Source organism: Epinephelus fuscoguttatus, linkage group LG19, assembly GCF_011397635.1.
Source record: "Epinephelus fuscoguttatus linkage group LG19, E.fuscoguttatus.final_Chr_v1".
Taxonomy (NCBI): domain Eukaryota; kingdom Metazoa; phylum Chordata; class Actinopteri; order Perciformes; family Serranidae; genus Epinephelus; species Epinephelus fuscoguttatus.
In genome coordinates, this window is record NC_064770.1 from 32,790,819 (window position 1) to 32,812,823 (window position 22,005).

Sequence of the window (22,005 nt, forward strand, 5' to 3'; positions counted from 1 at the left end):
GAACCACTTGCAAGCTGTTGTGTGCTTGTATTGCCACTAAGTCGAAAGCGTAAGGGCTGAGAGGCGAGATAAAGGGCACTGATACTCTGGGCCAGCAAGTCAGCCAGCCAGGCCTATCCAATCAACAGGAACGCCTGCTGGGATACACACAGACTCTCTCCATCACCGACAAGGTCACAAAATCTTCTACAGAGGAGGCTCAAAGCACACGGTTGTAAAGAAAAGCAACCGGTTTTGAGCACACCTCATGTCCTACACGTCTCTCTTACGCACACACACACACACTCAGTCCTGCAGAACATCTGTCCTTCAATTTGCTGACATGTTTTGTTTTGATGTTGGCACAAATTGATACAGATTTGAAAACTAAAAATAAGAGAGCCTGTGTTGACACCAGACAGTTTCTTTTAAATCATTAATATATTTATTCATAAAATATCAGCTGACAGTGGAAAAAAATAGAAATGTTTAATGCCTCAAAAGGACTCAAGCTTCCTCTATGGATCAATAGTCTGTGTCCAGACAAGTTTAATAGTGCCCACGTTGGTTTTGTTATCTTATATCCATTGGTAATAGAGTGGTGCACGAATGAGTCCTATCGCCCGGATATGCAGTAGCATTTTAGCACTCCTGGTACCCTTGTCTGGAAGTCAATATGTTTTTGGCAGTGCCAGACCGAGTGCATCCAGTGCCCTAGGCAAGCTTCTCCTGCCACCGCCCAACCACCCCCACCCCTGGAAAATAAAATACATATATTTATCTTAAGGGCCTGAGCACCAAGCTGTGCAAGGACCCTATTGTACTTGCTCCATTTATTAATATTATCATCATTATTATTACAGCAAATTAATCACATTTTAAGGCCTTCACCAGTGGTTCTCAACTGTTCCAGCCACAGGGTCCAGATTTCTCCTCAGTCCTTTGACATGTTCACAAGTCACGTGCAGTCCATTCAGAATGGTCCTGCGCCCCACTTTTGGACTGTGACCCACCAGTTGGAAACCACTGGCCTTAACATGCTCAAAAAACTCATGAAACTTTGCAAGCTGATCACAAATGGTGACAAATTTGATATTTCAGGGGTGTGAAAACTCGACAGCGCCCCCAATAAAATTTCAACGAAGCAGCCATGTGTACATGTACATGTCACCTAGAGGTACGAAAATTTGGAGACACATAAAACATCCCTAGACTTAAAAAAAAAAGTCTCTTGGAGCCACACCCTAAACCCAACAAAAAATCGGCCATTTTGAATTTACATTTCATTTTATTATCATTATTATTATTATTATTATTATTATTAATCGGGGCAGCAGTAGCTCAGTCCATAGGGACTTGGATTGGGAAGCAGTGCGTTGCCAGCTCAAGTCCCCGTACGAACCAAGTATGGAGCGTGGACTGGTGGCTGGAGAGGTGCCAGTTTGCCTCCAGGGCACTGCTAAGGTGCCCTTGAGCAAGGCACAGAACCCCCAGCTGCTCAGAGAGCCTGTCCAAGGCAGCCTCCTCGCTCTGATATCCCTCCATTAATGCATGTATAGGTCCTGTTTGTGCATGTGTGTGTGTATCTCAGGCCTGTGTGTATATGACAACAGAGTGAAAACAACTGAATTTCCCCTCTGGGGATTAATCAAGTTTATCTTCTTCTTCTTCTTCTTCTAATTATTATTAGTATCTTGTATATTTATTGTATTTATTAATAACAAGGACAAGAGCTGATGACAAAACAACACAGATAAACTACTTAGCTAACAAACAACAATATTACATAAATAATAAAAGAACAGTATGTGCAATAAAGTGTGTGGCTTTTGTCTTTTCATTTTCCCTCCCCATACACCTAACGTTCAAATTTTCTGAATGTCAATAAATAAATAAAAACCTTTTGGGGGGGAATTCCTGCTGCTTGTGTTGCCTTTGGGAAGATCTGCCGCTGTGTTTTGGCGAGATGCCCGACACAAGGTCTGTGGTTAACACAAGCTGAAGAGACTTTTTGTTCTACAACATAAAATTCATTCATGCATTTTCCATAACCCCTTATCTTGTTGGGGGTTACGGGGGGGTCTGGAGCCCATCCCAGCTGACAGTGGGTGGGAGGCAGAGTACAGCCTGGACAGGTCGAGCTGACACATAGAGACAGACAACCATTCACACTCACATTCACACCTACGGCCAATTTTTACTTCTGGCGATTGCATTTACGCTTCACAAATCATAAAAGAGGTGTTCATCTGTAACGCTTATCTTGCTGAACAAAATGGATGATTCATAAACTTTTTTGTTTGCCACAGAGCTTATTATCTGCAAATATCCAAATTTCAGTGGAACACTAACATTGGCTTTTTGACAAGGGAAGCAGGGCGACGCTAATTTCTGTGTTGGACAACAAATAAATGTCAATTTAAAATGATGATACAAATATGAGAACTTTGCTGCATTTGCATTACAGGGAACATATAAAAGGCTTAAATGCACCATGTAGCTAATAGCTGATACTGCCCCAACCTGTGCCCTCCCTCCAGCACCATATCTGCTCACCCTAATGGCTGTATTCTTACAGAAACTTCATCGAGTATAAGCACTAGACGATGTCTTCACTAACATTATGTACAAGACCTCCGTATTTACAAAGTCCAACACAAAGTCTGGCCTTTACGTAACTACACAAAGTACTTCTATTAAAATTGACTGGCACATGAAAACAATGCCAATGCTTAGTCAATGAGGCTCTTATTTCCTGTACAATTTAAGAATAAAATGAAACCAGGATCTTTTCCTAAACTGGACTTTCAACCAGGAGTTACTGTTTGTTCTCTAAACCTAACCAACTGTTTTTTCTTTCCTTGAACCAAACCAAATTCTGAGTTTGTAATAGACTTTCTATTAGCATTGTTTTTGTATTGCCAACACATCATTTTCACACATTTCGTGCCTACCACCACGTAATGTGCTAAGAGTTCGTGTCCATTTCAGGTATTTCTCTGAGACTGTGTTGAAACTTGAAAATACACCACACAAGAGACACTACATTGGACTGCATTTCTATTTTGACACCATCAACTTTTAAAGGTCAAGTGTGTCAGATTTAGGGGGATATATTGGCAGAAATGGAATATAATGTAATAAGTATGTTTTCTTTAGTGTATAATCACCTAGAAATAAAAATCGCATTATTGTTACCTTAGCTTGAACCGTTTATATCTACATACAATAGGAGGCGGGTCCTCGTCTATGGACATCACCATGTTACGCCACCATGTTTCTACAGTAGCCCAGAGCAGACAAACAAAATGCTGGCTCCAGATAGGACCATTCATGTTTATGTGCCAGCCACCCCGGGAGATTTTAACAGAATTTTAAACGTGAACCTAGTAAATGGACTGCACTTGGACAGCGCTTTTCTAGTCTTCTGACCACTCAAAGCACTTTTACACTACAAGTCACATTCACCCACTTACACAGTCACACAGTGGTGGCCGTGGTTACCATAGAAGGTGACACCTGCCACTCAGTAACCATTCACACGCACTAACACACTGATGGAACAGCCAACAAGAGCAATTTGGGGTTCAGTATCTTGCCCATTGATACTTTAACATGCAGACTGGAGGAGCCAGGGATCGAACAGCCGATTTACCAATTAGTGGACGACCTGCTCTATCTCTGAGACACTACATTATTTAGTGTTTTTATCAGTTGAAATCACAGGGGCTGTTTGTTTTGGAGAGGAAGAGACCTCTGTGGATAATTCAGCTCCCAGTAAAAACCTCCTGAACGTCTGGATCTTATCAGAGCAAACAGGTGAACAGACATTAGCAGATGCTAGACTCAAAGTCTGTTTCTGACATGCCAAACAGTGTTGGAGAACAACTGATTTGTAATGTGAAATAGCTTTATTCAGTATTTGTACTGGTTTTAATCAGTGGCGCCTTTTTTGTTTGTTTGCTTGTTGTTGTTGTTTTGAGAGGAAGAGACCTCTGCAAATAATTCAGATGACGGTAAACCCTCCTGAACAATCAACACTGAAGGAATTGTAACCAGAAGAAGTTTCAGCTTACTAGATGCCACTAAATCCCCCTAAATCTTACACACCGGACCTTCTGCAAATCTGAGCTAACATCTGCAATGAGTTGCTAAAGCAAAGCAAAGCCCTCACACAAAAATGAAAAACATTGCCCTTGACACGTCAAAACTAAATGAGGACATTTTGTATCAGTGCAAACATTTACACAGAATCAATTTCAACATGTTGAATGTGTCAATGTGGTTTTCCACAGAAGGTCTAAAATGTCCACAGGGCTGCGACGCAGGCAAGATGGATGTTACTCAAGCAAGTGAACGCAATCAAACACAGCTGGAACGCACTTCTATAACCTGAGTGCATGGAGAAAGGAACAGTGGATAAGTGCTGCACTGTGTGCTCACTGGTGAATACAATCCACAATCCAAGTGTCCTCTCTATGTGTAGGTTTGCAGCTAGTTGGAAGGTTCTTTCTGTGACTGAACAATGCCCGTGGATATAATAGCCAATAATGACTCCATTTTGAGAGCTGATGATCAACATATTTAAGAATCACTTGTTCCTACAGCAGAACAGTCACAACTGGTGAACGGCCCTTAAAATATACTGTATATTATTTGAAGCGTTGGTTTTAAATGTACATGAATAACAAATATTCTATGCAATAGTTCACATAGTTACATATATATATATATATATATATACACGTATATAGATTTTTTTTTTATTTCTAGGCATCGGCCCACCTCTATAGTCCAGACTAAAATATGTCAACAACTACGGGATTGATTGCCCAACCTAATCGCTTAATTGTATGTATCTGTGTCACGTGGGTTTCACCACTGCCTCGCCCCTTTAGGAGACTAACAGTGGCCCTAAATCCATTCATTTCAATGGGAAAAGTGAACGTGAGTACAGATTATCGTCTCTTCGCCCCATAGTCACTAAAATAAATATTGGACCCATTTTTCACAAGCCCAAACTCTTCTAGACATTGTGACACTGAAATGAAATTTTTCAGATGGACAAATTAGAAGAAAATTAACTTTGTTTGCAACATGTCTCCGTTTTAGCAACATATTCTCGCGATATCTGGCAACTGCTGACGCGATCTAACTCTTGGTTGATATCAGACATTAAGCTAGCAGTACTGTATATAGTATTGTACTGATTTGAATCGGATTTATTCATCCACACAACATTTACTACACCTCCAAACAAGGTGGAGGTATGTTGTTGTTTCTTGGTCTTGGAAAGTGGTCTGCAGCTTTGCAACTTTTTCACCCAAGTGTCACGCCATCCACCATCCCCTCCACCTCCTGATGAGAAAATCAGCTCATATAATAAGTCACTTCACAAACACCGATGATACGTCTGAAACATACAAATTTAACGTAGGCATGGTTTACAGAAACATACAATGTGAACCGAGGATGAACCCTTGTGACTTTGATGATCCCCTGACGTTTCCTCCAGTGCCATCAGCAGGTCTGCATTTTTGTTTTTTAGTGAAGTGTTTCAACAACTAATGTGTGCACAAATATTCATTATTCCCAGAGGATGACTCCTAATGACTTTGATGATACCTTAAGTTTTCATCTGGCACCACCAGCAGGTCAAAGCTTTCACTTACCGTATTCTAAATAAAACAGAATATGAACCTGAGCGACATTAGCATACTGCTGCATACCCATTTCATGCAGCAACAATCAATGACATGCCCAGAGCAGCAGTGATTTGCAGTTTCCTTGATGACCACATGGAGTCAGAGTCATACAACAAACATACAGCTGGGCTCTAATGCTCAGAAGCTCAGGAGCTGGCCTTGCATTACAGCAGCAGGCTGAATAAGATGAAAAATAGCCCTCACATTATTTTGTCTGAAATCCCAGTTCATCAGTCCCTTTGAAGTGTATGCTTCTAAAGTTATGCTTTGGTACAATTTCACAGTCTTTGATCCTTCTCCATCTGGACTGTCCTACAATATCACAATTAGTGTCCCACGGACATTAAGTATTATATCAGGAGAAAGGCACAGCTTTGATAATACATGGTTGAAAACATAATTGTGTGGACACAGAGAGATGAGATCTTGAACTTTGATTGCTACTCGTGTGGTGCCCCTTTTACAATCTCACTGAAACTCTCCCAGATCAAAGAGCATGATGCAGCCCAGCTGAAATATACTTGCAACAGCTCCAACTCTAAATCTGTGACCTTAGCAGAGTCTGATGATGCAAAGACGAGTGGGACATAATCAGCATCCCCTCCGTCCACCAAATTAGAATGATTGTTCTCATCAAACAAGAGATGTTTACCAAATCCAGTGATCAAATAGCATGAAAAGCCATCCCATAAAACACACAAACACATTCAAACTCACTCCTGTGTGAGCCCTTTGCTTGCTCACCAAAGATAAGAGGACTGTATTGATTCATAGTACTGTAGGTAATCAGTGGCCAGCAGATACCAGCAGGGGGCGCCCTCTCCTAATATCCCTCACCGCTCTCACATAACTCTCTTTCACACTGAGGCCGGCTGCCACACTCTCCCCGTCTCCTAGCAACCACAGAACCCTGCCTCCAATCACTACGGATACCGGGAGGGATGGAGGGAGGGTGGGAGTGTGTGAAAGAGGCAGAGGGGGAAGACGAGGAGGAGGAGGTGAGGTTTGCTAGGAATCAGCATCCCGAGCTACAAAACTAAAAGTGTGCTAAGGTAAAAAAAAAAAAAAAAAAAAAAGTTGATGCAAAGGTTTCAGAGGTGGATCATGTCGTGGCGGGTCTGAGTGGGAGCGGTGAATCACGGAGCCAAGGTTCTCAGGGGCATATTGAGATCATAATTCAAATCAGGCATATTACAGAATGTGAAGTGGAGGAGAGTGATTGCCCCAATTAAGCCTGTTTGTCTTGAGGGTCCCCTTTGCTTAGCCTCCACAGCTCAACGTCCCTCCTCCTCCTCCCCCAGCCGCTCCTTCTGTCCTCTTTTCTTCTACTCTCACCCACCTTCTCATGTAGCCCATTAAATTTGATGGTGCCATCATCATACGTGCTCTGTCCTTGCGACTCGTGGCGGGCCTCCGTGCTTCATCACTCCACTCTTCCTTGGGGGGTCCGTCCTTTTCTCTCCGGTGATCTATGTCTCTCTCGCACATGTGGGGTGTGCATGCACGCATCTGCACACAGACACATACAGAGACAAATACATGTAACGCTATCCTACATTGCATCACACGTGGAGTCATACCAGTGTGCTAGAGACGCCACATACTTGCATGTCACATATCAAGCCCGTGGAACATTCTGTGCATACGTCGTGCACGCAGAACACAAAGAAAACACACTTCACACGCACACCTACACATGCTCGTCACTCACAGTCACAACACACAGGCTTTCACACACCCCTCCTGTGATGCGACAGTGACCTTAGACACTGGATCTCCTCCCTCCTGTGGAGGCTGTCCTGTTTGGATGCGCCACACAGATACACGCAGTGTTTAGTCAGGAAGACTGAGCCACGTTTAACTCCAGTGACACGACAGCAGAGAGAACTGTAATCTGATACTGAAGAAACAAACTGACATGAGACCGTGAATATAAACAGACTATATAATCCTACATCCTGTAATATGAGTGCGCATGGGAGTTATTTCTGACGATGTGTGTTGCAGTGTACGTTTTTAAAGTGGGAATATTTAACACTAACAGCCTGTTGGATGCTGCACAGGAGAGAAGAGTTCTCAGCATATTACTGCCAGTTATTTTTGTCTTCATTTTCATTGCACCTTGAGATTACTGTACATTTAATTTCACATGTACTGTAAAACTTTAATTAGTAGCCCAGGCTATTATTTGCTTAAATCACTGAATTCAACAGGCTTATAACTGGGACAGGCTTTAATTCCTTTTACACAAAACTGTGCACAAATTGTTTATTTGAACCAGCATGAATATTATAAAAAATTAGGCTTCAAATAACATATCAACTATGTGTTATGTTATGACACTTGTTTCGCAGCACCCGGCATGCCGACACAACACCACTTGATCCTGTTAAAACAATGCTCACAACCCTGGACCCTTACAGACTAAAGGAATATGAGTAACTAACAGGGTAATCAAGGAATGGACACATTATTTAATGTAGCCAACAACCTGCTTTTATACATCTGAAGAAATTTTATAAAAAAAAAAAAAAAAAGAGTTGCTTGGCAACTAGACCAGGCCTCTATTGGAGACAGGTCAACGGCACTGGAAGCGGGGGCCAGGGGGCCATTGCCCCCCCCACTTTTACCCTCCTGCCACATTATTTTTAAGCCAAATCAGAGGTCCCTATATTACATTACTTACGCCATAGAGAGAAAGATACAGCCTCCAGCATGCACTCAATTGTGCGCACCTGTTACTGCCTCACCAGCCCGGTAAAGCCTTGAGCATCCTCGGCAGACTCTGGGTAGACTCTCAGCCATCTGGCTCTATCCAACAGCACCTAGCAGTAATCCCCACTAACCCTGGCACCGTATTGTAAGAACTCCCCAATTTAAAAAATAGAAATAAATCAAAAATCGAGCCAAATTGTAGGCCTATCTGGTTCGCAATCAAACATTTCTAGCGCTGGTGTGTTTTATTTTTTTCTCAGTGCCCCTCCGCGGCTCTGTAGTACACAAACATAAAACAAAAAATAAAGAATCTGAATTTAAACTCAATTTGTCTGACTTACATTTATCTCTTTCATATAATGAATGCATAAATCTGTGCTTCTGATGTGATATGCAGCGTGCCTGACAACACAGGCTACAGAGGCCCTGGACCTGCTGCGCTCAGAGGTGGAGCGGCGTTTTGATCAGGAGGGACTCCGCGTAGCTGCAGGGCGAGAGCAGGCACTTCTTGAGGCGGCTCGGGGGAAACGAGAGCGGCTAAGAGAGCGAAGATCGGGCCCAAAAAAATCCAGCCCGACCCGGCCCAAGCCCATGCACATTATGTCCGGGACAGGATTTAAATTATGACGGGATTTTAATTATGATTTAAACCCGTCATTTTTCAATAAGTTGGCTGTCATGATTAAGAGTATTAAACCACAATTCTTGTTATTTGAATGACAGAAATAGGATCTTTATGAATGGCGCAACATGGAAGCATGATTATGTAATAAACAGGTGTTTATTTTAGGATCCAGGTGGTGAAGGGCTGTGCGTGCACAATGTTCCAACAGGGAACAGCGCTCCATTCCGAAACACCGCCATTCCGAACCAGCCCCACTCCGAAATTAATTTTCAGTCAAGTTTGAGAATGGTATTGCGGAGTTTTGCACAGCTCTTTGCACGATCTTTGCTCTCAAACCACAAAAAAATGTGATGGCACAACAGTCTCCTTCAGTACATTATTCTATGCTATCTTTTGATTTTCACATTGGCTAGTCATCCTGTTTCATTTGTCTTCTGATTAAATCGGAACCGCTGAAACAAGTTGTAGGAAGCCTCTGCAAGTAATTGGTTGCTGGCAGACACTCTGTGCTGCAATAAAATGGTTAATCAGCAGTGTCGTGCACTGTAGAGCCGATGCGCCGCTGGTTCTGCCGGCCTGAATAGAATATAATGTCTATAGCCTTACTGTTGTGTGTACAGCCTTATAGACTGAGCTGAGTAGTGATGCGCGGGGTCGACCCGTAACCTGCGGGACCCGCAAACGGACCTGCGGGTCGGGCAGCAGTGATCGTCTGTTAAATCGGTCTGTAAATGATATTTTGACATTATTGTTATTATAATCACTGGGCTATTACTGTCACAGCATCCGAAGGTAATGATGCGTTGAGCAGGTGACAGTCCGCGGTCATTTTCAAAACACACTTGTGTCACGCACTCCAGAAACTTTAAACGATAATTAATCGTACAAAACAGGGGAAACAAACGTTGACAAAAACGGTTCCATAATTCATATTAAATTCAAAAGATAACGAAAAAACAGCTAGGCCTATATAAAAATATGTTTAAAAAAAAGAAAAAGAAAAGAATATCGAATTCCAAATTTTCATAACGAATACCTACCCATAGAAACGAATATTAGAATATCCAAATATTTGGGTACAGCCCTATCCATAAAGAGTTCAAAGTGTTCAGGTTTCATGCAAACACTGTTAAGAAATAAACTGTTTGCTTTTTTCCTCCCAAGATAAAGTTCGTGATTAAATACATTATCTGACACTTTGTCTTTCTTCACCATCTTTTTAATGAGAGAGGACGAGCGTGTAACTTGCTGCAAGATACTGCTGCTTTCGTAAAACACACTGTTGCCGCTGTTGCGCAAGCTCACACTCAACTCAGGCTGTACTTCAATCCCTGGGTGGGGTTGCACCAGTTTGGCGTATCTCTCTACTAAATTCAGGATTTAGTAATTACTAAACCACTACTAAACCCTTAGGAATTACTAGCTAGTTTGCAACTAGTTGTTCACTAATTTCGGTTGCACCAGACCAGTTTATGCAATCCCGTATCTAGTAGATGCGTAAGTGGTTACTAGTCGCATGACGTGACGACAACAACTTGGCTACCCAATCAGCGTGCAGAGCAGAATGTACACAGGAACAGCTGGGCGCAGCCGGGCAAGATACTCCACAGTCTCTTCAGTCGGTAAGTAGCCAACCGTAAACGATATGTATCATACAAACTGTGTAGCGTTGTCGTTTTGGGATGCATAACATTCGCCCAGATAGCATTTTGATTCAACGCTGAATTAGTGTCAAATGGGTTAAAAGTTAAGTCAGTTTCTATCTGGGAGCCTAACGTTAGGTAAGTTAGGGTAATAACGGAAAACAACCGTTAACTTTTGGCTGCTCTGTTACGTTAGTGGCACAGGTTGTTAAGACTACTATTGCAGCTAATCCAGTGTATATTAAAATGATAAACATTACGCTAACGTAGTCGTTGAGGTGCCCACACAACGCCAGCGCCACCCGACGCACTGCCTGGCACACAGTACTTTTGTGGACTTGGATCGTGTCCCCAACCACATTCTGCATCGACCCCGTAGCGAAGTATCGCAACGCGATTGTCACTTGTAGCGACGGAGGTAGAGCCCCGTTTGACTCAGACCCGTGCTCAATTGCCGGAGCCAGCATGTCCGTGATCCGCATTATCTGGTCGTGCCTGAACCGATACCGACAGTAAATATCGAAGTCATTGTACACATCCAAATGGTGGATTTGGTCTCTCAAAACCCTTTTCCTAATGGCAGGTTCTCTGTTTTGTAGAGCAAGCCTCTCTAAACGAGCCATAGTTGCTGTTTTCTTCAGTTGGTTTTGATCCTGTGTCGGCAAACTAGGTAACTAGGTAACAGTTACACAACCCTTAGGGTAGGTGTAAATATTTAGTAAACACTTAGTAATTACTAGCTCTACATGATTCCTAGTAAAATTGGTGCAACCCATTTTAATTTAGTAATGACTAAATCTTGATTTAGTAAACACTTACACTTTTACTAAGGTTAGTAAACACTTAGTGAGAGGTGGTGCAACTATGCACTTTTAACTAGTCCCTATTATTAACTGGACATTACACAGGTAGCCACACCCACACGGTGACAAGCCCCAGAGACGCACAGCACTTTTTGGCCCCCCCACTTCTGAAATGAATCCGGCGTGCCTGAGACAGGTGTTTATTTGTCAAAATGTGTAGCCACATCGGGCTAGTAAAAAGGAACTGGGCATTTAATTTAAGTTTTATGGTAATTCAGATTTACTAGCATGACAATTTCATACCGTTGCAACCCTAATTGGAAAGCACAGAAAGAATACAAAAGTGGACTGAGAGAGAAACCCACCCCTCTCTTTCTCATATTCAGTTCAAACTCTGAAAAACTGGTTAAACTTAGCTGTGTTGATCAAAAATAAACCAAGATTCAGTTACTGCATTTCCTGTTTCTCACCTAGAAACATATTTATCACACTGCTTTGGCTGTAACATGAGTGTTTGTGAACACAAAGCGGGCGCCATACTGTTTCCTGTATTGTGAAAATGAAGATTGAAAATAAAACTGAGATCCAACAGTAAAACTTGGCGGTGCTGATCAAATATAAACCAATATTCTGTTACTGTATTTCCTGTTTCTCACCTAAAATGTTTTCAGAAACATATTATAACACACTTTTTGGCTATAAGGACATTTGTGAACAAGAAGTGGGCGCCATTCTGTTTCCTGTACAGTATAAAGGGAGGCTTACAAACAGAGATCAAACAGTAAATCTAAGCAGTGCTGATCAAATATAAACCAAGATTCTGTTACTGCGTCGTTATTTCTCGCCTAAAATGTTTCCAGAAACATATTTTAACTTACCTTTCAACTGTGATTCGAAGTCGCTTGTTGTTTTTGTACCAGCTGGCCGCCATATTGTCTCCACTGGTAACAGCCAAGAAGGAACAAGCTTGTATTACGTCACACACCGGCGGGAGCGTTCATTGGTCCAGTGTGCTTCATTCTGCTCTGTTCTTTATAAACTATACAAAATGGACGACATTTTAACCTGTTCAAAGCAGCCTGGGACTTTATTTAATTCCAGCAGCCAAAACACTTAGCTATCACACTGCTCTTACACTGTGTCGCACTCAAAGCGGTCCCCGGAACAATGTGAACTAGGAACAGTGCATTCTGGTAGTTGTAGGTTTTCTACCTCTTATATAAAAAAGTGCCACAGCCATTTTTCTCTGTTTTTCTACGGTCATGTAGCACCGATTTTAAAAGCGCTTGCCTCTTTCTTCAGTGTAGACAGCCTGGTATTATGAAAAGACCATCTTTTATGATGATTTAACAAAACACACTGGAAACTGTCGTGTGTGGGTGCCATGTATTGGCCCTATATGGAGCTAGAATAGTGACCTAAGTTTTGGCATTGAAAATAAAATTTGGCATTGAGAAAGGAAACACTTGCAGTGATAAAAGCTCCTCTGAATAATAAAAGAAAGACATTAAAAATTATTTTATCCTGATTTTTTTTTTTTTTTTTTTTTTTGCTCATTATTTTCAGTGTCAGTATTCTTTTTAAGCTGACACTTTTCTTTTTTTAAATTTTTTAATTTTCAGTTTCAACTTTGGACTCTGTTTTGGCATGGAAAGTGTGAGTTTCATATAAACCGTATACTATGGAGAGAACGGCTTTTCTTGAGTTATATGTAAAAAAATATGAAACAGTTTGTCATTGAAAAACACATCAAAATGCAAAATAAAAAAAATGTAATAAAATGAAGTAATTTTTAACGCCTGTACTTTATTTTTCAGTGGAACTTTTTTCAGTGCTAATGTTTAATTTATAAATGCCAAAATTTATTTTCAATGCCAAAGCATACTGTCACTGTTCCAGCTCTGTATGTGTATCAGTATGAGTGTTATGAGTGGATGTTGTTATGTTGTGGTGTATAATGTATTTACTGTATCTACTTTTATGTGAGGCCCAAATCTCCTTGTAAAACAATAATTATCTATCTATCTATCTATCTATCTATCTATCTATCTATCACATTTTGGCTACTACTACAATTAATTTCTGCTGCTGACATGCTATACATCTTAATAAGGATGTAGGGTATGATATATGCTATGATGTGATTAAACCCATTGGTTGAACCTCGTTGTACAACACCATTCATTTCAAAGTACATCCTGTGCTTGTGAGTTCTGCCACAGCTTCAGACAAACACATCGTCCTTTGAAGAAATCTGTTCCAGGAAGAGCAGCGGGTTGATATACGCCTGCAAAACTTTAACTCTGAAGAGATGAAGGAGGGTGGGAGGGGGAGAACATGTGTATGTACGTGTGTGTGTGTGTGTGTGTGTGTGGTGGAGGGATTGATAAAGAAAGAGAGAAAACGCTGGCTGCTGTTGCCGAGGCAACCATCTCCCTCTCCCCTCTCCTCTTTTAACCCTTTCTCCTCAGCACTTCCTTTTCACCTTCTGTCTTTTACCATCGCGGCGATCTCTCACTTGTTGATGTCCTATCACTCCATCTGTCCCTGTCTTTATCTCCGTGTGGCTCTCTGCTCTCCATCTCCCCATGCCTGCTTCTCCCTCCACAGCACCAAGTCTCCATTCGTGGGCTCCTCGCTCTCATCTTCATCTTGATTATTCATCCTCGTGTCGGCACACCTGTCATTTTGTCCGCACACATGTGCTTTGTTAACACTGAATCAGTCTGTGCTTGAGAACAGTAACAATTTGTGCTAAACTGTGTGGAGTGTCAGGACGTTATTGTTCCACTGCAGGTTTTACAGAGGGATTCAAAACTTTAACACACGAGGCAGAAACATGACTGCTGGCATGCAGGGAAGGGATGAAGTGCCCTGAAGGGATAAATGCTGACAATGCAGTGTGGTCATTTTGAAGGATGTGAATGTCTGTATATGTGGAACAGCTTAGGTTTTGTTTTAACATTGGGGGTTTACACATGAAAGGTCCTCTGCCAGAAAAGTTTAAGAATCAAACACTTATTTTCCTGCATTCTGGTGAACGATGTTGCACCAAACTCTGCCTCTTCTGCATCAATTTATTAGGTAAATTGTGACAAAATAATGTTTCTATCAGAGGGAGGCAAATATCTCCTGCCTCCCCCCTGAAATCTATTTGAATATAATATAATGTATATTTGAAATATTGAGCAAATATTTAACCTTAAGTGACTCATTTCCTGTGTGTTAAGATGGTGCTGGCGTCACATGGCCAGAAATAAGTTAAAAGAAAAACAAGCAGGAAATTGAATTGTTAAAAAAACAGTCTGTGTATTTGCTTTCCTGCTGACAGTTAGATAGAAGAAGCCACTCTCATTGTCTGTAGAGCCCAGTCTCAGAAGTCATTGAAATCTGGCGCATGGGCCGTGACTCCCGGCATCAGAAACCAACAAAAAAAGGTGCCCTTTGACGTTGGGCTGATACTGATGGCCCCTGGCAGCACCAGGGGGAAACACGGCAGGACAAGGACGAAAGTTAAGGCGACGAAAGTCCAAGTGGGGTGGGTGTGAGGGGTGGTGGATGAGTCCAACAAACACCAACTTTCACTCAAGAGAGCGGTGTTCATGTCCCATAAGATTCTAAAGTAAAACCTTGTTCTTTTTTCCTAAACCTAACCTTGGGCTCCTCAGTTCGCAGTGTTGTACCGACATAGTGCTTAATTTTAAAGACACTGTATTTAAACATTAAATTTCTTGTGAAAACAGAAGTGTATGTTTGGAAGAAGACAATGCATGTAACAGGCAGAACTTGACACGGTGTCCCAGAACGTCAACAACCAACACACCACATGGTAGAACAGTAATTTGTGGGTTTTGCAGCTAAAAAAAAATCCCACAGTAGCCTAATATTTTACGGTAAAAAGTGTTTTCTTACAGAATTTGAATGTAAAATTACACATGCACATGTAGAATATTGTGATCTAACCAAAATGGAATGACTTTCAGTTTGTGTCTCCTTCAATGTTCTCGACAGCCGTTCATCTGATCGACGTCATACTTGGCAAGTGTATTGCTGAGAACCCCAGAGAAGTGTAGTGTTGATTGTGAGGTCTTGAGGTCTACGGGAAATATTTATTAGTAGTGCATTATGTAGATCTTGTGTAGTGTATTTGGAGGGGACCCCTATTACCTGTTACACTGATAAACTCCTTGGCTTTGACTTAATTTAAAGCCATAACATTTTTGAGCTTTTGCACCTAAATGACGCGCTTACTCCAGCACTGCAAGAGGTGCAGCTATGGCGTCTACATACGACGTGCAAGGTACCCTGGGAGCATCAGTTGTTGACATTTTGGGACACCGTATCAAGTTCTGCCTGTTACATGCATTGTCTTGTTTCAAAATACACTTCTGTTTTCACAGGAAATTGACCGTTTACATATAGTCTCTTTCAAAATAAATGCACCGCTTCAGTACAACACTACAAATTGACTTTTTTTCCCCCTCCAATAACAAACACACATAGTTAGGTTTAGGAAAAAAAGAGCAGGATTTGGCTTCATAATCTTACAGGTCACGAACACCACTCTCCCAGGTGAAAGCTGGTGTTTGTTGGGCCCATGCACCTCCTCTCCGCTGCCTTAACTTCCTTAGCCTAAACTTGTTCTTGTGCTGCCGTGTTTTTACGTGACACCCCCAAGCGCCATTAAACTATTTCCAGATTTTGACAACTTTGCAGCTCTTACCCGCAGCAGAGTTTTCCCTGGGAGATCTGGTTTTGGTCCCGCAGGACCCGTGGGATCCCAGTCCCAACGCAGTCCTCTAAATCAATCTTCTCATCTAACTCGAGGCAAGACAGGGAAGGAGTGTATTTTCCTAAATGTCAAACTCCTCTGTTAAAGTATGCACTGCCCTTAATGCCACCCAGTCCTGATCCCAAATTTGCAAACTACAGCCAAAATCAAATCCAGCTAAAATTCTCAAATGAATTAAAGTTGACTCCAGTGTAACAATTTGATATGATGGACGTCTGCCAGTGCAAAATAGGACACTTAGAGGTCAGGATAAAAAACACAGTGCCAACCTCAACTCTTGCCAATCTCCAGTATTTACTCTGTCGCCCTTCGAATGCTGCATCATGAAAAAAAAAGCTGCCACCCCAATCAGCCACGATTCTACACACTAGTGTGTGTGTATTGATCACACGCGCTCTCCTTACACTGCATACATCAGGAATGCTGATGTGCTGTCCAGCTGCTGTGTGAAATCAGCGGCTGATGTTCCACGAGGAGCTCGATGCCTACACACACAGACACAGACACACACACACACACACACACACAGAACAATCACAGTGTGTCCAGCCAAATTAAATCTCAAGGAACAGTGTGTTCGCAGTGTGCGGAGGTGAGTGTAATCAGCACGTGTCACTCACGTGCATCTGCCTTCCATTTTTACCAAATGTGGTAATCAAGTCAAAATGCATCATGGGCATGTAACGGTATTACAAAACATAACACACTTTACATTTCTACACCACTGCCTCACACACTTCTCCTCTTGTTTTTTTGACATAATATATCCTGTTGCTAGGTAACTGTTAATTGTTAAAATGCAAGTGCTTCATAAACGGTAGAAAGAGAAGGGACAGCGATGGAAGGAAAAGGTAAGAGGGAGCGAATGGAGAGAGAGAATGACAGAGCAGCGCTGCACAAAAAGCTGAGCAATATTCTGCAAACAAATGAGTCTTCTAAGGTCACAAGTTTCAAGGATAAAGTGAGTTGTATCACTGGAGTGGAAGCTTGCTTTATTGGACTTATGGAGGTACTGTAGCCCCTCTGTCATCTGTCCTTTTTACCCCTCCATCCTGCTCCCCCTCTCATTCTCCATAATCCAGTGAACTCTCATCCATAACTCACGGGCCCCTCTTTCTTTTATTACCGCGATGCCCCCCCCCGCCACCGCCACCGCCACCTCTCCCTCCGTCCTAATAATTCAAGCTGACGCACAATATAAGGGGGCACTGGAGAGGGAGGGTGTAAGAGTGGAGGGGAGAGATAGAGAAGTAGGGCTGAAAAAGGACAGGAGGAAGTAAAGAGGGTATCAGGTGGGAGACAGGAAGGAATGACATGGCAAAGAGGGAGATAGAGAGAAAGGTCTCGCCTCTGACTGGCAGCTGATTTAAAGCTGTCGAAGGTTTCGGCCTTGAGATACATCCGTGTCAGCCTTGTGTTCAGACGGTCAGACTGTCCAGCTCTCCAAACCAGATAAAAAGAACTAATCATTCACATTAGCAAAAACACCACAGTTAGGGATATTTCACATTTAAGGCGGCGTGCAACCTCACATGTGAATCTGTATCTTACTAATACATCTCATCCTTTTTCCCTCACACCTCACTCCCTCCATCAATAATTTAATAAGTCTTACTCGCCAGTGTGACTGAAAAATTAATGTGAGCTAGGAGTGAGTGAGGGGGGGGTGTGCGGTTCCAGGGATGATGGATGAGGAGGTGGGTGTCATCATAGCTAGGTGGGGGACAGGCGGGCTGCTGCGCGCAGGTATAGAGGTGAGAGTAGGTCAGGTGTTTAGCATACAGAGTGGGAGTTAGTTAGTTGGAGGGTTGTCCAGCAGGTAGCCTCACTACCCGCATGCTTCGCACTGTTCGACACTGCAGAGCCTGACTGCCTAGTTTGCTCTTGTCAGCAAGTTTAACATCATGTCTCTGAACTTCCAGGTTCCCTGCCAGACGCATATTTCCTAGCTGCGGTCTGTGGGGAGCGCAGGTGAGAGTCTGCTCGGGGAGACAGTCCAGCCACTTCATCTCATCTTCACTATTTTGGGAAGTATAGCTGAAATGATGAGTCTGAGTTCCTAAATGCAACTCTCTCTCATGCTCTTGTTCTCTTACTAAAAAGCCTTTCTCTTCCCAGATACCCCTCAGTCTATACTCCTCCCAGCAGCCCCTATACTGTTTTAGCAATGCTAGCAGCATGGTTCTTGGTAGCGTCAGTGGAGAAGTCGGTCCATCACTTTAGTCCAGACTGAAATATCTCAACAACTATTGGATGGATTGCCCTAAAATTTTGTTACAGGCATTCATGTTCCCCAGAGGATAAACCCATGTGACTGGTTTAGGGATATACTGGTTTTAAACTGCCCACAGGAGAAATGAACATGTAAGAGTCTTGCATCATATGGGTTATTTACAAACAAAAAATTTTTTTAAACACAAACGCAGCTGTTTCATCTTACAGTGAAAAAGTATTCAACTCTCCAACGCTCCTGACAGCGGTGGCTGTCAATGTCACCTTTACAGTTCTTTGCTCTGGTCGTGTCTGCTGCGTGGCAGGATATGTCTGCTGCTGGGTAACCGTTTGTTTGCTTGTTTATTGTCTATTTATGAAAAACATGAAAAAAGTGAATGGAAAAATTGCAAAGTGAACTTGCTTGATGAACCAATATTGTGTGCTAGGCCACATATTTTGAATGACAAGCCACGGACCATTTAAAACCAGTTCGCAGGCCATAACTGGCCCCTGGGCTGGACTTATGACATGCTTGATGTAGAGTAAATTCAATGTCAGGAAAATGTCCGATGCCAATGTCAATTTGGATGTAGAGTCTGATGACAGATGATGTTGATTATCCTAATGACTTTGGTGATCCCCTGACTTTTCCTCGAGTGCATTGGCTCCCAACTGGTCCAGACACAGGGTCCAGATTTCTCCTTAGTCATTAGTTCAAGGTCCACACAGTTTAATATATTCAGCATCATACTTGCATTTGGCCATGTCGTTTAGCTAGCTTACTACCTCTGTCAAGTAATGTCCGTTAGTCACTCACTCTACAGCGGGAAACACTTCAAAATAAAAGCTCTGTGCTGGAAATTCACTTAAACTGCACTTAAAAATAAAGTGCTTTACAAATTTGACACATTTGTGAGTCACTTGCGGCAACCCACCAGTTGGGAACGACTAATCTAGTGTCAGCATGAAGTGGACATTTGTGGATTTGAGTCAAATAGCTCAGCAAGTATTGGAAGGATTGCTATAAAATTTGAGCCTGGTCTCTCTCCAAAGTCATCGAAATCCAGTGCTTGGGCGGTGACTTGCGACACCAGAAACCAAGAAAAAAAGACGTCCTTTCACGTCAGCATGATACACGACCAGTTGCCATTATAGTTTAACGCCATCCAGCGGCATCAGGGGGAAATGCGGCAGAACAAGGATGAAAGTTAAGGCAATGAAAGTCCGTGTGGGGCAGGCCGGAGTGGTGGTGGATGGGTCCAACAAACACCGACTTACACCAGAGAGAGCGGTGTTTGCGTCCTGTAAGATTCTAAAGCCAAACCCCTGTTCTTTTGTTGCCTAAACCTAACCACGTGTTTGTTGTTGAAGGAGAAAAAAAGTCAATTCACCATTTTGTACCAACGTAATGTATTTATTTTGAAAGAGATTGTCTGAAAACGTTAAATTTCCTGTGAAGACAGAAGTGTATCTTATAAGAAGACAATGTGACACACTAACTACCAACACATCCAGGGTACCTTGCACGTTGTATGTGGATGTGGAAAGTCCACGAAGCATGTCAATGTGTGACGAGGTTGGAGTGAGAATGTGTTGGAAATTTGGTACACAAATTCATGTCCCCCAGCCCCCAGAATGAACTGTAATAACTTCAGAAATTTCCAGACGTCAAAATTTCAATTAGTCTAACACTTTGATTCATGACCAAAACTAAATGATATTCCAATCAAGCTGGGCTGTACTTTGTGTTTGGTGCCAATAAGTAAATGTAACACACCAAACTAAGACGGTGAACATGTGAAACACCCTCTAAACACCATAATGAAAGCATCCTCATCTGCACATGATGTTAGCATTTAGCTCAAAGCATCACTGCGCTTCAGTGCAGCCTCACAGAGCTGTTAGCATGGCTGTACACTGTCATCTTGATGTGTTGAATTTCTATATTCTCACTCACTGTCACGTCACTCCAAGTGGCCTCAGCAGCGGACTTTTCTTCAAAGGCCACTTTGTAACTTCTGACTGGTGTCCGGGGAATTGCGTAAATGTTGGCAGGTGTGTGGAGGAGCTTAGATGCCAAGTGACAGAACTGAACTAATCTCATTCTTACACTTGAAAGACAGAGAGTCATCTAATGAGAGCAGAGATGCCAACGACTATTTGGGTGCAGAGATGACGTGTCACGAAGCAAAACAACACTGCTTTGCTTTTTGGGCTTGAGCAGCTGAGAATGCAAGAGGTAGGGAGCGCTGCAAGTCTCTGGACCTGGCAAAGCAATCGTCAAGTCATTGGTATTGATGAACAGCCCTATCAAACCCTGGCGTATATATCATGGTCAGTTTGTACTGTGGGACAGTAAAAATCTCTGGATGAGATCTGCTTGTTAAAATGTCATAAAATTTACAGACTTCACAGCCGAGCTCTGCGCGACAGTTAAAAAACAGTTTTTGTAATGTGTGAGGTCATGAGAGCAGCTAATTACACACACCTCCTTATTGAAGACAGCTTTCCATTTCCACGAAGCATCGTAATTCAAACTTGGCTGGAAGCTGGTGTTTATGAGTGTACACAGCGTCAACAAGAAATACTTTTAATGCACACACTGAAAATGAGCTTATACATCTCCAGACATCAGTAACCGAGCTAAACGCACATGATTTCAGCTTTGATTTTCTCCGGGATGTTTTGCCTGCATCCTCCTGCTTATTATTCATACATTTAAATACATTTACACAGGGGACCTGCTCAGTACAAGCACAATATTACGCTACTGGCAACTGAACAGCGTTGGAGACTGCTGCTGGAAGATAAATGCCCTTCTCAATGTCAGTTTGATGGCAACTGCCGAGACAGGGGAGGGTTTTCTTCATTTACTTCCATCATCCAGATTTTTCAATCTGTCCCGCTTGCCTGACCTCAGATAATTTTTTTGCATTGTGAAAGACAACCTCACCCTCACTGTTGATCCCTCCTGGATAAATACACGCACAGCCATTATAGTGTGAACTGAAATGGGTGCCAGCACACAACAGGTCTCCGGCAGGTCTAATGTACTGCTGTACAGTCCAGCAGGAGCAGCGATGGTGTTGGGGGAGAGAGGAGAGAGCAGCCTGAGAGAGCAGCCTGAGAGAGCAGCCTGAGAGAACCCTGAGGGGGCTGGACGGCATCAGACGAGGCTGTGTGAAGCGCCAGCAGCAGTGTGGGTTGTTGAGAGGGCAGACCCAGACCCAACCACTCCACCATACAGTCACCATATGGCCCTCCTTTCTCAGGCCGGCCTCTACTCTCCCCCGCAACCCTCTCCCAGGAATTCCTGCCCGAGAGAGAGCCAGCTTGTGTGTGTGACAGAAAGATCATGTATTTGAGTCTGTGAAAGGAAGCACGAAAGAGAGAGGACTCAACGAAGGGTTTTAGATTATGCAAGCGTGTGTGTTTGGTGAGGAAGAAGAGGTAAAGAGCCAAAAAGAGTGTCCACTACAGTGGGCAGGGGGACATGAGAGCCATGCACAAGAGATACGCCTGCTTCCCG

The 22,005-nt window shown here is 42.7% G+C and overlaps 3 protein-coding genes across 3 annotated transcripts in view; 1 reads left to right on the forward strand and 2 right to left on the reverse strand.

Annotated features, from left to right (window-relative positions):
* LOC125879939 (germ cell-specific gene 1-like protein) overlaps positions 1-12,471 on the reverse strand; it is a 55,919-nt gene extending 43,448 nt beyond the window's left edge. The window contains exons 1-2 of the mRNA XM_049562113.1: positions 12,349-12,471; positions 7,024-7,193 (exon numbers count right to left, since the gene is read on the reverse strand). The gene's annotated coding sequence lies outside the window, so the exon portion shown is untranslated. The remainder of the gene's footprint in view (positions 1-7,023; positions 7,194-12,348) is intronic.
* Positions 1-22,005, reverse strand: part of srebf2 (sterol regulatory element binding transcription factor 2) — a 597,702-nt gene that overhangs the window by 221,760 nt on the left and 353,937 nt on the right. The window lies entirely within an intron of this gene.
* zgc:65811 (uncharacterized protein LOC393524 homolog) overlaps positions 1-22,005 on the forward strand; it is a 635,041-nt gene that overhangs the window by 120,082 nt on the left and 492,954 nt on the right. The window lies entirely within an intron of this gene.